Source organism: Phlebotomus papatasi, chromosome 3 (assembly GCF_024763615.1).
Source record: "Phlebotomus papatasi isolate M1 chromosome 3, Ppap_2.1, whole genome shotgun sequence".
Taxonomy (NCBI): Eukaryota; Metazoa; Arthropoda; class Insecta; order Diptera; family Psychodidae; genus Phlebotomus; species Phlebotomus papatasi.
Window position 1 is genome coordinate 62,061,791 of NC_077224.1, and position 15,331 is coordinate 62,077,121.

Below are 15,331 nucleotides of genomic sequence, written 5' to 3' on the forward strand. Positions count from 1 at the left end.
CTCCAAATGACGTGATATCAGCTCTAGATGAAGGAAAAGTTTTGTCGTTCAAAGTTACTTTTCCCCATTTACTTTTGCATTGTTATTTTCCACCCAAAAGCCAATGTTTTTGTTTGTGCCTCCCTGTGGAAAAACTTCAGCCCTATGGCCAAGTTTATTGTTCTGGTTGAATGACACGTGCTCCAACATCTTAGGCCATGGTCTTCGGTACTTCGCCCCAAGAACTCTTTTAATTAATACCCCTTCACCACTCGAATGAATTGCATTTTTATGACCGAACCATTTTTTACGACACCAAATTACGGATGTTGGTCGTTATGGAGCTGACTCATAATGATCTGACCCATGGGTTTTACACAATTAGACCAATAAGGTGTTAAACTGCGACCTGACTAATTGGGTAAGACTTGGCGGTTACTTAATCAAAGTTAATTATAGGAATATAAATGACAGAAGTTCTTTCTTTGCCTCTCTATGCTATTTAAAACATATCGGTAGGCATTCAATTTTAGGTTTGTCATTTGTAAGGTAAAGGAACAACCCTTTGGCACCACCGCACTATCTTGACGTTTACCAAATACAGAATTAATAGACCGAATGATGGGTGATTATCTCACCTCTGTGGATTTATCACATCGAGTTTTTAACCATTTGAGAAGTAACGATTAACGATTTTTTAATCACCGGTGACCCACTGATCCTTAAAACCAGAATACAGAATCTTTAATTTATGCACTAAATATTTAACTTAATTTTTTAAACTATTTATCATTGAATAAATTATTACTTTTTTATTACCCTTAAACCCTTAAATCAACCGGATATATGTAATAAAATGTAGTTCAATTTATCGTCTATTCGTAAAACTAATCGTAAACTCCAATTAGAAATTCATGATTGAATTCATACTCCATCCTCCCGATTCATTTTTGTTTACAAAAGGAAGAAGAGAAGAGGAACTTAAGCCTTATGAAAATTTTCATATTTTCCAGTATTTCTTTATCAATTACTAAACTATTTTTAATTTATGTAAACACTCTGTAAAGTCTCAAGCCTTTCATTCAAACCTTATCACATTTTGTTGCTGGGAAATTGCTCTGAAATTGAATGAAGATTGCTTCAGCACCTTTACGATAAGTCAGCTCCTCCTCTCGCTTTAATTAGCTTCGTAGCTCGAATTGTGAATACCATAATCGTAACTCTTGCCATACAGGCGAATACTTTTTTTTATGTGAGTAGCACAAAGACTCCTGCAGAAGTCAGAGAGCAACAGAGATACTTGGCTATCTATGGGGATGCCAGAAGTGTAAATTTCCATTTCAATTCCACAATGCCATCGTAAACAAGGCACTATCGAAAATTATGAGATGGTTTGGAAATTCAATGCGGAAGTCCTCTTTGATTCACTTTGGAGTATGAGAGAAAAGCAGCAGCAGATTGCTTATGAATGCAAAACGAAACTTAAGTCAATATCTGGAACTAGATACAACTGCATTTTATTGACAATTGTACTTTTCCCTAAGCTAGAGTTTATGATAGTGGTAAAGTGAAATACAGAATTTAAAGTGCCAAAAGGCAACTGAAAAATGCTTAAAGCTATCTGAACGTTGTTAAAATCTCACAAATTTTCCCATACTTTATGGATAGAAGCACATACTTCAGCAAAATTACCATCAAATTGCATAAGAATGATGAAGCTAAAATTGAGATGAGACTTTTCTTATTGAAAAGTACTATATGCAGGAAGAACTTTAGAAAGAGTGACATGCTAAACGAGCTTTCAACTGTATTAAATGATGAGAAACTAGAAAAATGCTTTTATTTTGTTATAAAACATACATTTACATATTAACTCACAGGATGACCTCATTTTTTGAATTAATTTTTAGGAATTAATAAATAATGAGGCAAGAATATAAATTTTTAATGCAATTAAATAAAATAAAAGTTTAAATAATTTACATTGTTATTTTTAATTTTTATATGCAGTAGAGTAGTAGGGGGAGGTGGGGCTACTTTGAGCTGTGGGGCTACGTTGATATATGATTTTTTTTTCAAATATTTCTAAATGAAGCTGGTCCTTAGAATTATTTTAGAATCAGAGCACAAATTTTTTAGTGAGAGTAACATGCCTAGGGGAAACTGGGGCACCACCAAACACAGGATACCACCAAACACTAATTTTTATTTCTAAACTACTTGGACTATCTCGACCATTCCTTCAGTGGACGGACAAGCATCCCTATAGTGCCTATAAATTCCTATAGGTCTTATTCTCTGAAGTCGAATATCCGTTTTAAAAATCGCAGTGTTTGGTGGTACCCCGTGTTTAGTGGTGCCCCAGTTTCCCCTATACGCCCTATACGTGTCTATTGCTATTTCCAAACGAACCACAGCTAGGTCTAGTATCAACGATAACCTTTCTCTTCCTTCGACCAAGCATGCACCCGATAGAATTCTATGTCTAATCCCTGGTAGGGCTCACCCATTTCACTAGATCGGGCTCTTAATTTCGATGAAAATGCCTTTTTCTTGACACCAGAAGATGGAAATGTATTGGCCAGAAAAAATTCACGTATTGTACCAGCTCTTAAAAATCCTGGATCGAAGGAATGTGCCACAACACTCTTCATGGTGTCTGCTACTGACCAACTTGTTCCTCCAGTTGTTGTTCAGAAAACTGATATTACACCAAAGATTGTCTTTCACATGAAATAATCCAATAAAAATTTTAAAAATGTAATAAAAAATTATTTTCTTGTTTTAATATGCTTTTAAATTGAGTGATCCAATTAAAAGACCATTTAATCCAATTAGCGAAAGAGCGACCCAGTTAGTGCATGCTAACTTGTTTCAGTATTATCAATATTTTATAAATTTTCTTTAATATTCCGATAATTTTTTTTTATATTATATTTCTGAATGAAACAGTGAATAATTCTATGGATTTAGAAGAAGTAAAAAAGAATTTCATCAGTCCAAAAACCAGCGTTTAAGTAGCACTCTACGGAAAGCGATCCAGTTACCCCACCTTACTATATCTAAATATGTTTTTTTTAATAAATTTTGAAAAAAAGAATACGAAAAAAATTAAATAAAAAAATTATACATCAAAATGAAAAAAAAATGAATAAAGAAAAAAAGAAGCAAAAAAGAGGAAAAAGTTGAGCGTAAATTTCTCAAAGGCTCAGCCTGAAAATGTTGTCGAATAGCATCCGCACAGTTACAATTATTAACCAGAATGTCATTGTGGAACAAAAAATGTGTGGTAAAAGCAGTAACTGTTAGATTTAGGTAATATAAGTCCTCAAATCTTTGCCGAACCCCCTCACTCCCCTAACCGGAAGATTCTATAGGTACTCAGGACGTCTTTAAAGCAACAAATTGAACAAAAAGAGCACTGCTCTCATGTTCAGAAGAGAAGTCAGGTCACAGCCAACAAATACATTCCAGTGAGGAATAATGTGGTCTTAACCCTTTAAGGACGATTGGAACACCGGTGTCCCATAAATAAAATAATTTTTTCTGACTACCAAAAGTTATTTTTTTCTTATTTTTGTACGTAATTTCAAAGTAGAAGGTTGAAGGAATCTAGGATATTTCTTGCGAGTCTACAGCTATTTGCTATACAGTAATTTTCTAAGCTAAAAATCACGAATTTTTAAATTCTGAAATTGAAAATTGATTTTAATTATTTTTTATACTTCCAATTTTTTTTAAGCCAAATCGTTTTGGAATAAGAAACCACAATACTCAAACATAATATTTTTAATTAGAGTGAAAATTATCAGACATTGGTATCATCAGAAAAATTACTTAAATTTTTGGGCTATTTTTGTCCCTATAGTTCATAGAGACAAAAAATACACCAAATCAGACTATGTTTATGCTTTTCGAAGTTTAGATGTAAGACGTTTTACAAGTTCTGTTTATCGGTTTCATTTTTATTGCTGATTTTCGGTCAGCAAAAACTTTCTCGTCGTTAAAGGGTTAAGCCGCAAATATACCTGACACAATTATTAAATGCGACTGTTGGGCTACGAATTGTGTCACAATCCGCCATAAAGAAAAGCTCTGCACCGTAATGAAGAAAAGGAAGAAGAAGCGCTCGCGCGAGGATCAAGCGAGTATCATAGGGCGTGATGTCCCGGAATCGTCTGAGGGTATATAGAGAATAGTTGACCTTACGTCAAAGTGGTATGATCAGACCATGAGAGGGTTGAATTGAAGATAATACCAAGGTTTTTGATCTGATCAAGATAAGGGATAATTTCGCAGTTAAGGAACAAGGGATGCGAAGAAGAAGATAGGGGAAAGTGCCCATGCTTTGCACGGTCCCAAGCTTTACAATAACTAAATTTTTCCTATGTTTCTGAATAAGAACGACTCTGCAATATATTTAGAAAACTTTCTCCTAATTTTTAAAATATAGAAAAGGTAAATCACATTTATTGAAAAACATATGAAAAATTTGGTCATTGTATAGCTTGGGGCCGTGTAAAACATGGGCACTTTCCCCTATTGATTTTTTTTTGAGATAATGATAGCTTAAGACTTTTTGGGTTTCAAAATCAAGCCGTTTGAAGATTCTCAGTGCTCAATACTAGAGAGGTTTGAATTCATGAGATTAAAAGTATTCCATATACGTATTTGTTTATGTTCCATATAAGTATTTGAGAACAAACTAATGCCTGATATTACAGTAAAGTACCCAAGTGTGTTATGTGAAAAGCAAGGAGATATAGGTATTCATATGGAGATTATTTTTGGTGGGGAGTCTAAGTCTGAAAAGACTTGCTGACAAGTAATAAAACGTCGAGTCCTCAAAAGAGAAGTGAATTTCTTAGTTATAAATATATAGTTTGGGGAGTAAATAATGCAAGTTTTCACATTTTATGTACAGAAAGATATATTTTGCCAGCATGAAAAGTGCAATCTGATGCTTGCGTGCAAAACTTTCGTCATGCTCATAATAGAGAGTGTCGTGCTGTGAAAGATTAACCATGACTGGCATGGTTCGACTTGCAAGAGCTTCCAGGAAGCGAGATTGATTAACTTCGACTGCGGGAAGCCAACACTCCTGGCTCAAAACCAATATTTATCGCGGAGAAAATTTTAAAATTAAAACTGCCACATGCATATATCGAAAACGATAAATCCACCATGACGTTCTGTTCAATTTATTTCCATAGTTGCTCCTTTTTTGTCTTACTGTTCCATATATAAATAATTTTTTGGAGTGAACCAGTGAACAAAAACAAGCAGTATATTATATTAAATTATCCAAGGATAGCAGAGTTAGTTTTGTGCAACATTATTATCGGATGTTTCAGGCATTCTGGGAATCTCCAAAATAAATGAGAGTCCATAAAGTTGAGATAGCCTATTGTGATATCACGGCCTATTTCCCCAACCATCTATTTTCACTCCATTCCAAACTGTAAGGATAACTGCACAATATTAATGCAGCGAAGATCATCTAATAAAAGAGGAAATTGCAAGGGTTTGACTGAATAGTGTTTTTGGATTGAATGACTGTGGATACTGTTTGTGGAAATCTGATTTTCTTTGCTTTGTAATTTCCTGAAGCACTTTCAACTCCATCGATTCTCCCGAATTTTCGCTCTATCTTGAGAATATGTTTTATTATATACTATCGAATGGCGAGGAGTAAAATGTTCGGGTAGAAGCTGAAAAAAATCACCCAATCTCGATTCTGAATCTAAACACATAATCCGTAGAGGATGGCCCTCGAGGACATTCTAAAGTTCTTCATCTTATTTATGTACAAACATAAGAAGAATTTTTCCATGGAGAAAAATTGAGAAATGTTTGTTGAAGTATAATAAGCAAAAAGGGTAAGGATCAGAAATTTCACACTTTTGACATGGTTGAAAAAATAACATTGATGTCAAAAGAAAATGTTGTTTATTTTTTTTTCTCTTTCTTGAAAATTCAATTGACAAAGACAAGCTGAGAGAGAATTGAGACACTTTTAATTAAAGTTCCATTTACATCGTTTTACAAATTGCTTGTTTCTAAATTAAATAAGAAATAGACTAAAGGAATTCGATTTTTTGCTTGAATTGTTTCTTTTTTTTTCGTTTCGAGCCTTACCCAAAAAGTACTTTAAAAGACAATGGCTTAATTAATATCTTCAGAATCTTTCTTTTTGTAGGGTGGAGTAACCACTTATCGGCATGTTTAGAAAAAAGAGGAATTAATTTTATTATAACTTTTAAACTTTTATTACAAGATTATTCAAATTTGACACAAAATTACTTAGATGTATTGGCTCCAGATTCATGAAAACAATAGTCCTAGAATTCAATGCCGGACTACTTAAAAAACTGATTTTTATTAACAATGCAAAAATAACCACTTCGTCGCCACTTTTCGCCAGTTTTGTAACCACTTCTCGCCACCCACTTGAAAAGGTCCAAACTCGATTATTTTAGGCAATGTTACAAAAAGAATACATTCAGCATTAACTTTCCCTCATGATCACCCTATTATTACTCATTTTAAACGATTTTTCTTCACTTTTATTTGAGAAATCAAATTATAGGTCTATAGCAGAAAATAAACAATGCTGAGTTGACAACTGGGAATCTACGAAGTGCAGTTAGCGTCGCCTGTTGAAAAGAGATGGCGACAGATGGTAAAATCATTCAAATATATTACCACTTTTCGCCATGCCTCATTTTAATATAAAAATAATAAAAAATGAAATATTAATTAACTAAATACAAATTTTATGTATTCCACAAGTGTAATTAAATATTCAATAGACAAATTATTTACCCAAATAGGTATTTTTTTGCTAGATAAAAATTTGACGATACTTAGTATATTTAGTAAGAAATGTTGGATACTGAAGTCAAAACACGGTAAAGACCTTTAAGAAATATCCTCTATTTCCTCCTCTTACGTTGTTACCGTGTTTTGACTTCAATATTCATTGATAGACCGAAAGATTCATTTAAATATAGGATACGATGCACTTGCTTAAAATATTACTCTAAAAAACATTCAAAATCGTAAATACATTAATAATTAATTATTATTTATGAATAATTATAATTATTAAATTTATAATTATATTATTATAATTTAATAATTATAATTATAATTATTTAAAATTATAATTTTAATTATAAATAAAGAATAATTATTATTTTTCGACTCTATACGTAGCAGCAGTAAAAATATAAGTGGCGAAAAGTGGGGCACTGGCGAGAAGTGGTGATTCCACCCTATTTCTTCTTGCCTTTGAAAAATTTCAAATCTTACTCCTTTTTTAAAAGAAATATTGATGGTAAAGCACCCTAGCTTTGCGAAATGCTCTAACTCAAGAGATAGAGCTCTCCATGAATTAGTTTCTCGCGTTTCTCGCATGACATTTTGGTGCTTACTGGTCTACTAGAGATCAAATTGATTCATAAATCACAAAAGCATTTCAAAATCAAAAAAAAAGTTTTTTTAACCGGTTCATTACCGATGAAGACCGATGCAGCCGGGTTCTAAATTTCAATACCTTTCCAAAAAATATAAATTGTACCAATTCAATTGAAAAATGGGCCCTCTGAAATGGTTAATCTTTGACCTTCAATAAACTGAAATTGACAAATTCTCCGGTCATAGGTATGTTTAGACGAAATGTTCGCCTGGTCTACCTCTAAAACATATCCGAAAATCATTGAAAAAGCTCGGTCCAATTTTGAGAAAAAAAAAGAAATACATGGTTTTTAGAAGATGGAGGTGGATAGGGGAAAATAAAATAAGACCGTTCTAGATAATGTCCACTTACGGGGGAGTCATCTAAGACTGGAATTTGATATCTTTTACCGTTTAACCTACAGGACGCTGGAAAGTTGAAAAAAATACGATTATATAACTTCTCTCTCTTTGAGTTCGAGCAGTAGAATACTCTATGTTAGATAATAGAAAAGATGGAAAGGATAATACTATTACATAATCAGATGTACATAATCAGAGGATTATAACTTTTATGAGGAAACCGGGGCAGAACTAGCCAGGAAATGAAATTCTTCATTGCGCTATAGTTGATAAAAAATGTGTTTCTATCAGGCTGATAAACATTTCAATGAATAGGAAGAAAGGTATTTACTTCGAATAAATAGTGGTTTCCTGAATATCTTTCTGAAGCACACTGTATCGTCCTACTGTCTAATTCTGTCAGTGGATAAACCTGCCCCGTTTTCTCCTATGCTCCTTTTTTACAACTTTTTAAATAATTTTGTTTAGTATATTGTTGATTTTTATATCGTGAATAAATTAATAGTAAATCATATAATTAAATAATTTAGTGAATCGTAAAATATTATTTTGGAACCTCTCAATGATGGAAGAAGCATTTTTTCCCCTTAGATTTTCTCTTTTAAAACTTTGAATAACACAAAACCTTGTGCAATTTTCCACTTAGTTGCCTTTCAGAGTATTATATTATGCTTTAGATATCGATGAATGACGTTATCAACGTAGAAGATTGAGTATGTGCTGAAAAATTGCATTAGAAGTTTCAATAAATTCTTCTGCATATCTCAACACTTCTTAAATCATTCACAAAAATGTTCAGCATCATTATTGGCGTATCAAAATCGAATTAGGAAATGGAAAAGAGGAGTAGCACGTAGTTGGGATTTCTCACCACAAATGCTTCCACTCTGTTAACAATCAGTTGCATTGCCCTAAGAATTTATTTCTTCTGCGGAAATTAAAACTGCGAAGCACGTCCCATTTGTGTGTGTGGCTCACGATCTTAAAGAAATTGTCTGTTGAAATGTATTTCATTGGTATTTTATCACTGTCAAATGCAATAAAGTTTCAGTGTGATAGATAGAAAAATCATACTCAAATTTTCACCACTTTTGTGCCAAATATACCCAGGATCTTCCCCATGATGGAGAGGAAGGAAGAGGCTCCATTTTTGGAAAGTGAATATTCATGTTATGAAATTTGATTGGTACAATGAAGAAGATATCTCCCTACATATTAGTCTGTGGAGAGACATGAAAATGATGACACGTTATTAATCCCGAACTTGCAGACCTAGTCACATTATTATTTATTCAGTCACCCCAATGCTGTGCCCGAAATGTCAACAAATCGAAGGAATGTGACCCACATTTGCTCCACTATGGCGTACAAGAACCATGATAATAGTACAAAGAATCTCCTGCTCTCCAGTTCCATATCAGAAAGGCGATTTGTGATTAGATTTAGCTTCTGGGTAGCATTTTCGTTCATCACTTCGTGAAGCACTCTGACCGGAATTGTAAGTGAATAAAATAAATTCACTCTTCAGTGCTATAGTTTACTCTCAGGTCCAGGTTCATTGGGCGCAGTCCTGGGAAAAAAAAAGTTGAAAGTTCTGACGAAGGAAAGGCTTTTCTTATTCTTCCTTTTTATTTCCATAAATTCATTTCCCATCTAACTCCCAGAAAACATATAAACAACTAGAGAAAAAAAAACTTTTCCAATAATCATTTGTCACGTTTTCGCCATACGAATTGATGGAAATGTGAAAGGAGACAGACCTATTTGAGTTTCTAAGGGAGTTGGGAAAGGACTAAGAAAGTTATACTGGCAAAGGTGGAAATATATAGTAGCACCAAGTAAAAATTGGTGAAAATCCTCAGTGTGACGTGTTGAGAGAGCTTTGTAAAATTGCATTTCACTTTTACAAAGAAGCAAATGGTATAAGTTGGTATTAAAGTCTTCTAATTCACTTGCGATTTACCTTTTTTGAAATTTCAGAAGGATTTCTTTCCAATCTTGTAGAGATCCAAATCTCGTAACAAACTTTGAAACCAACTCTTAAGACTCAATTTACCACAAGAGAATCAATTGGCTAATAATTACAAAAGAAAATTAAAAATAAAAATCAATGTATTGTCATTTCTATCAGCTACTGTCGTAACAGCATTATGGAAAGCGATAAAAAATATTTTGTCCATTTTGATCTACTTTTCACCAGATAGATGCTCTTGATAAGGTTAGATTCTTAACAATCCGACCAATTATAATCCTAACAAAATCTCATGTCCTCCGATCGGCCCCAAACTTTGTCAAAATGTATTTGGCCCATTTGGCCACTTCCTGATCAAGATCACGAATAGATGGATGGGTAAAAACCGTTCCCGTCCGTCCGTCCGTCAGTCCGTTTTATTCATAATCTTTTATAATAATAATAATAATAATGCTGGCACAACATTCCATGAAGGACAAGGCCTTCTCTCAAGGGAATTTCTAGAAATGCATTATAATTTTGTCTTATACGGGATGAGATTGTCAGTCCCATGTCCATGGAATCAAGTGCAGTGAAGCTCACTGGATGCAATCCGAACCCCTTTAACGCCAGAAAAATTCCTGGTGACCTAAAGGGGATTCGAACCCGAGACACTTGCATCATAGTGCTAGTGCTCTACCACTTGACCAATTGAGTGCCCTTTCATAATCTTTTAGGGTTGGGAAAGCACAAGGGTGGCAAAGCGTTCTAACTTTGAAAAATGCTTAAGTTTTTGACGTGGACGCTATATCCCAAAAGTTGTAAAATACCTTCTCAAATGGTATCTATACACTAGGGAAATTTATGTCCATATTGAGACAAATTCCCTACACTTGTGTAGGATAAACATTTCAATATGGGCATTAATTTCCCAAGTATGTAGGGGCTATAAGACTGTTTCATCCTTTAAGGACAAGATGATCAAGAATTGGGGGTCAGAAAAAAATAAGTTTTCTGACTTTTTGAGCAAAACATAACTTTAGATGGGGTCCCGGTCAAAATCCTGAAAGCCAAAATCTCGAATGGGCCAAAGTCCCGAAAGCCAAAATCCCGAATTCTTAAAAGTGTGATAGCTACTCCCACGATTGCACACGCAGTTGCTGGAGGCAAAGGGAAATTTTCTGTGTCTTGGGAAATTATTCTACACATTATCTTCCAAATAAATTCATCCTTTTCAGGATTTTGGATTTCGGGGTTTTGGCTTTCGGGATTTTGACCGCCTCCACTTTAGATGACCGTAGGAGAAATTTTGTTTAAAGGGTTAAACTTTGACCTTGAAGACCGATTATTATGAATGTTTCAAGGGCAAGGTAAAATAGCTTAATTCCAGGGGCCTCTCGATATTTTATTTCTCCATACGGTTTTGCATAGAGGCACTGAAGAGTATTGGCAAGTTTTTTCCTAAAGAGAATTGTATTATCTGTCTGATATATTGCGAAATCGTGCATTAAAGACTAACTAAAAATAAATATTTCATAATGTTCGTCAAAATTATACAAGAACTAAAAGAGTAAACTTGTTTAAGTCCCGGTGCAATAGCTGCAAAATTTTTAAAAGGAAAAGTGAAAAATAGCTTCACTTTTTATTAGGCTTGATGTTCCCCTGTCTAATTCATAATCATCTCCAAATGATTTTTTTCACAGCTTTTTTTTTGTGAAATATCAGAAATACAATTTTAAACAAAAAATACGTTGTCAGGTAAATGAGAGTCTTGTTTAGAATTACAAAGCGAATCTTTGGTTCACAAGACCCCAAGTCGCTTTTTTAACCGTTTCGCCCCTAGTTCTCTACCTCTATTAGCCTAACCCTTAAAGACGAACAGGACACCGATGTTCCAAAAATAAAAACTAATTTTTCGGACAATTTAGAGGACAAAATAACTTTCTATAGTCAAAAAAATTGTTTTAGTTTTTTGGGACACCGCTGTCCCACTCGTCCATAAAGGATTTAACGACTTGTCGGACGGATATAAAGTCAACAGAAAGGCACTACTCAATGGACGTCATTTTGCTTGAAATGTAATTCAAAAGTGAGCGATAAATTCGAGGATTAATTAAGACCTTCAATACAAAAAGGCTCTAACTTGCACTGAGCAGCTTATTTACTGATAATTTCTTCAATGATATTTTTCCTAATATTCGAAAAATAATTCTTTTTTGATCAAGGTATGACTTTAAAATATTTAAATGTACCGCTCAAAGTAAGTTGCCCTTAGAAAACCTATAGGGTAAAGTGGTACAAGTTGGACAATGGAACAATTTGGACAGCGCTTTTTGTCTTGATAAATTTAGTACTTCATTTTTATTTGTATATTCTTAAAGCTTTAGTTTTATAATTTGGTTCCTTGTGCTTAAAAACAAATTTTATACTGTATTTATCAAGAAAAAAGCCATGTCCAACTTGTACCAGCGAATTGTCCAACTTGAAACACTAATTACAAATTATATCACTTTACCCTACACACTAAATATTATTCTTCATCGTATAAATTGAAGTTTGTTTGTGAATTTAAAGTAAACTCATGCAAAAAGAAAATCAAATATGAACATGTTTTTAATAAAGATTTTTCAATTTAAAAGAAATGTCACTTCTACGGCATATAAATTAAATTTCATGCAAATTTGCATATTTTCTATTCCTCTCTATAGTGCTAAAAATTCTTCAATTTTCAACACAACATCTGCCCATTTTCCAAAAACAACCAGTCGAAACAATGCGAACGTCTAAAGAATAGAGAAATGTGGCCAAATGGAAAATTCAGTATGCATCGAAACCAATTGCTTTGAGGGTTATTTTAGACACCACCGATAATCCATGACTATATATTCAACACCAAATCCAAATGCTTCGGGCGGATTTATTCATTCTAATCAAGTTCTTGTTTAGTTTCACTTTTAGTTCAACAATGCGAAAATGTTCACTATTTTAATGCAAGTTGTGCTATAAGCAACCACTGTATGTCGGTTCTTAAGCTACAAACCAATTTCAAACTTTTAGTCCAATCCGCTTTTAAATGGTTTTGAATCACAGTGATATAAAGATTGCTTTAAGGCAGTTGCATGTGGACAGAGCTGTCATGAAATTCTGATAAACCACAGAAAAAATAGTAAATAGAAAGCTTTTAGATTGACATTCATTTATGCTCAGGGCAATGGAAAGAACATTGAACCTTAACACTGGCAAGCACATCCTTATGTTTTAATAGCATATTGCTGATATTGACCTTACGTGTCCTTTGTTGTAATATTGTTGTGTAGATCAGATAAGTGTATTATCACCAGCAATAATTTAGCATATTCATTGTACGCGTTGATAATATCCCCAGTTACTTTTAACAACATGTTCCAACGATGATACGCATTCCAGATTTATGCTAATCCGTTAAAGTAAACCTACCCATAAAGGTCCTGCAAAAGCTTTTGGATTTACATTGACAATTAACAAAGTGAACAAAATTGAATTTCTCCTGACTCTGACTCTATCCCAGAAAATTCCCCAAAGCTTTTCCTACACTGAGAAAAATCATGTCAAGAGATGAAAGCTTAACTGAGATGAAAACTCTAACATAGATTCGATTGGATGTCGGGGCGGCGAGAAGCATCAATCCAAGCGCCTTCCAGCTCCATTCTCGACTCCAGCCTCGACTTCAACAGCAACCTCTCCATGTCCCATCATCTTCTCATCCTTGCCAGCTCGCCGTCTGCATCTAGGTCTCAGTTTGGGCCCCTTGTGCATCCCTTTTCCATTAAAACTCTAAATTCAATAGCTGTGTGTACCTAGTCAGTCAGTCTTCCGGATGAATTCCATTAGACAGGGCGGCTTTAGTTTAGGAAGTTCTTCCCAAGCGAGTTCCGCTTTACCCACCAGTGCTCGTTTTGTGTTTATAGTAGGACTGTTGAGCCTAGAGGAGTTGAAGGGAGAAAGCCCGTACTGACGAATACTCTTTTAACCCAATATGGTACGAATCATTGTTCAGCTGGGGTGGTAACTCTGAGGGTTGCTATAACGGCCTCTAAGCTCAAGTAACGATATCGCTATCGACGAATTATTCCGAAAGCACAATCGAATCGTCTCCTCAGTCGGTCTTCACCAGTGAAGCGAGGAGGACTCATGTCACTCTTGGAATGGGCAATGGGCTTACTCCCCGAGACAAGCGATGACGTAACAATCCTTGCTACATCGTATAGTCCCAATTTGTTGTACTCCAACAAGGGCACGAATTCTTGAATAAATCTATCTATCTATCTATCTATGTTATAGAAAGTGGAGCAGTCACTACAGATCGTGTTACATTGTATATTCAATCTATTGATGTGTTTATCTAGACAGTGTCCAGTGAGAAGGTCAGCAAACTGCTCACTTGGCAGTGGTTGCTGCCCACCGGATACTCTGTCCTGCTCTGTTCTTTTTCCATTCGCACTTGGCATGAACAGACTGAATACACAACAGTTTCCTGTACTTGCTCAGATCGCTTGAATAGTTTTCCTCATGTGGGGTATATTCCAATGGCAGGTCCGGGACCGATGAATTCGGTTTTAGCCCTCCGAGCAACGTGGTCTGTCTCCTCGTTCTCCGTTATTCCCCAGTGCCCTGGTACCCAATGAAGACTGACCACGCAGTTGTGCGAGACCATTTATATCATTTCTCGACACCCAAGCACCACCGATGATTATATCTTGAGATGACAGAAACATCTATCTCAGTCAGGTTTCGTATTAAGATCAGAATTTCTGTGATTTCAGCCTTAAATACCATGGTAAGTCGGCCAAAAAGCACACTGCTAAAAATAAAAGGATCAAATTCATCCAAATTTGGTCCTTTTGCAAAGGATGGATCAAATTTCAAACCTTGAATGCACATTTATCATAATAGAACCCATCAATTTGATCCATCCTTTGCAAACGGATCAAATTTGGATCAATTTGATCCATCCTTTGCAAACGAATCAAATTTGGATCAATTTGACCCATCCTTTGCAAAAGGATCAAATTTGGATCAATTTGATTCTTTTATTTTTACCAGTGCACCGATCCACTAAGTCCAAGTTCTAGACAGTGGTACCCAGCGCCAGAGGATCCTTCAACATATGAGCATCAGTGAAAAATGCATTTGTACCGGGTTCGATAATTTCCTCCACGCCTTCTCACAATTCAGCCCCCAAGAAAAGATTTTAAATTCCTACATTGAGAGAAATCCGAAAAAGTTAAAATAACATTCCGAAAATGTTAATATTACCTTACAATAGTGATCCAAAGTCGGTGTAACTATTAGCCGTTTTAGGTGTATTAGGGGTTAAAGTTACCCTTTTTCATGTTAATTTTACCCTTAAAAAGGTGTATAATTAACATTAAAAAATGTTGATTTATTTTTAAAAAGTGTTAAAGTTCTGAGGAAACAAGTTAATCGCACCTTCTTTTTTTCTCAGTGTAATGAAAAATCACCCCTTATTGGCAAGTAGCCCTCATGAGCAACAACGAGTTGAATTTCCCAGTGTAAATTCAACGCGTTCTTCCACATTCA

General features: G+C 34.6%; 1 protein-coding gene across 1 annotated transcript in view; it reads right to left on the reverse strand.

Annotated features, from left to right (window-relative positions):
- LOC129807120 (uncharacterized) overlaps positions 1-15,331 on the reverse strand; it is a 443,550-nt gene that overhangs the window by 353,667 nt on the left and 74,552 nt on the right. The window lies entirely within an intron of this gene.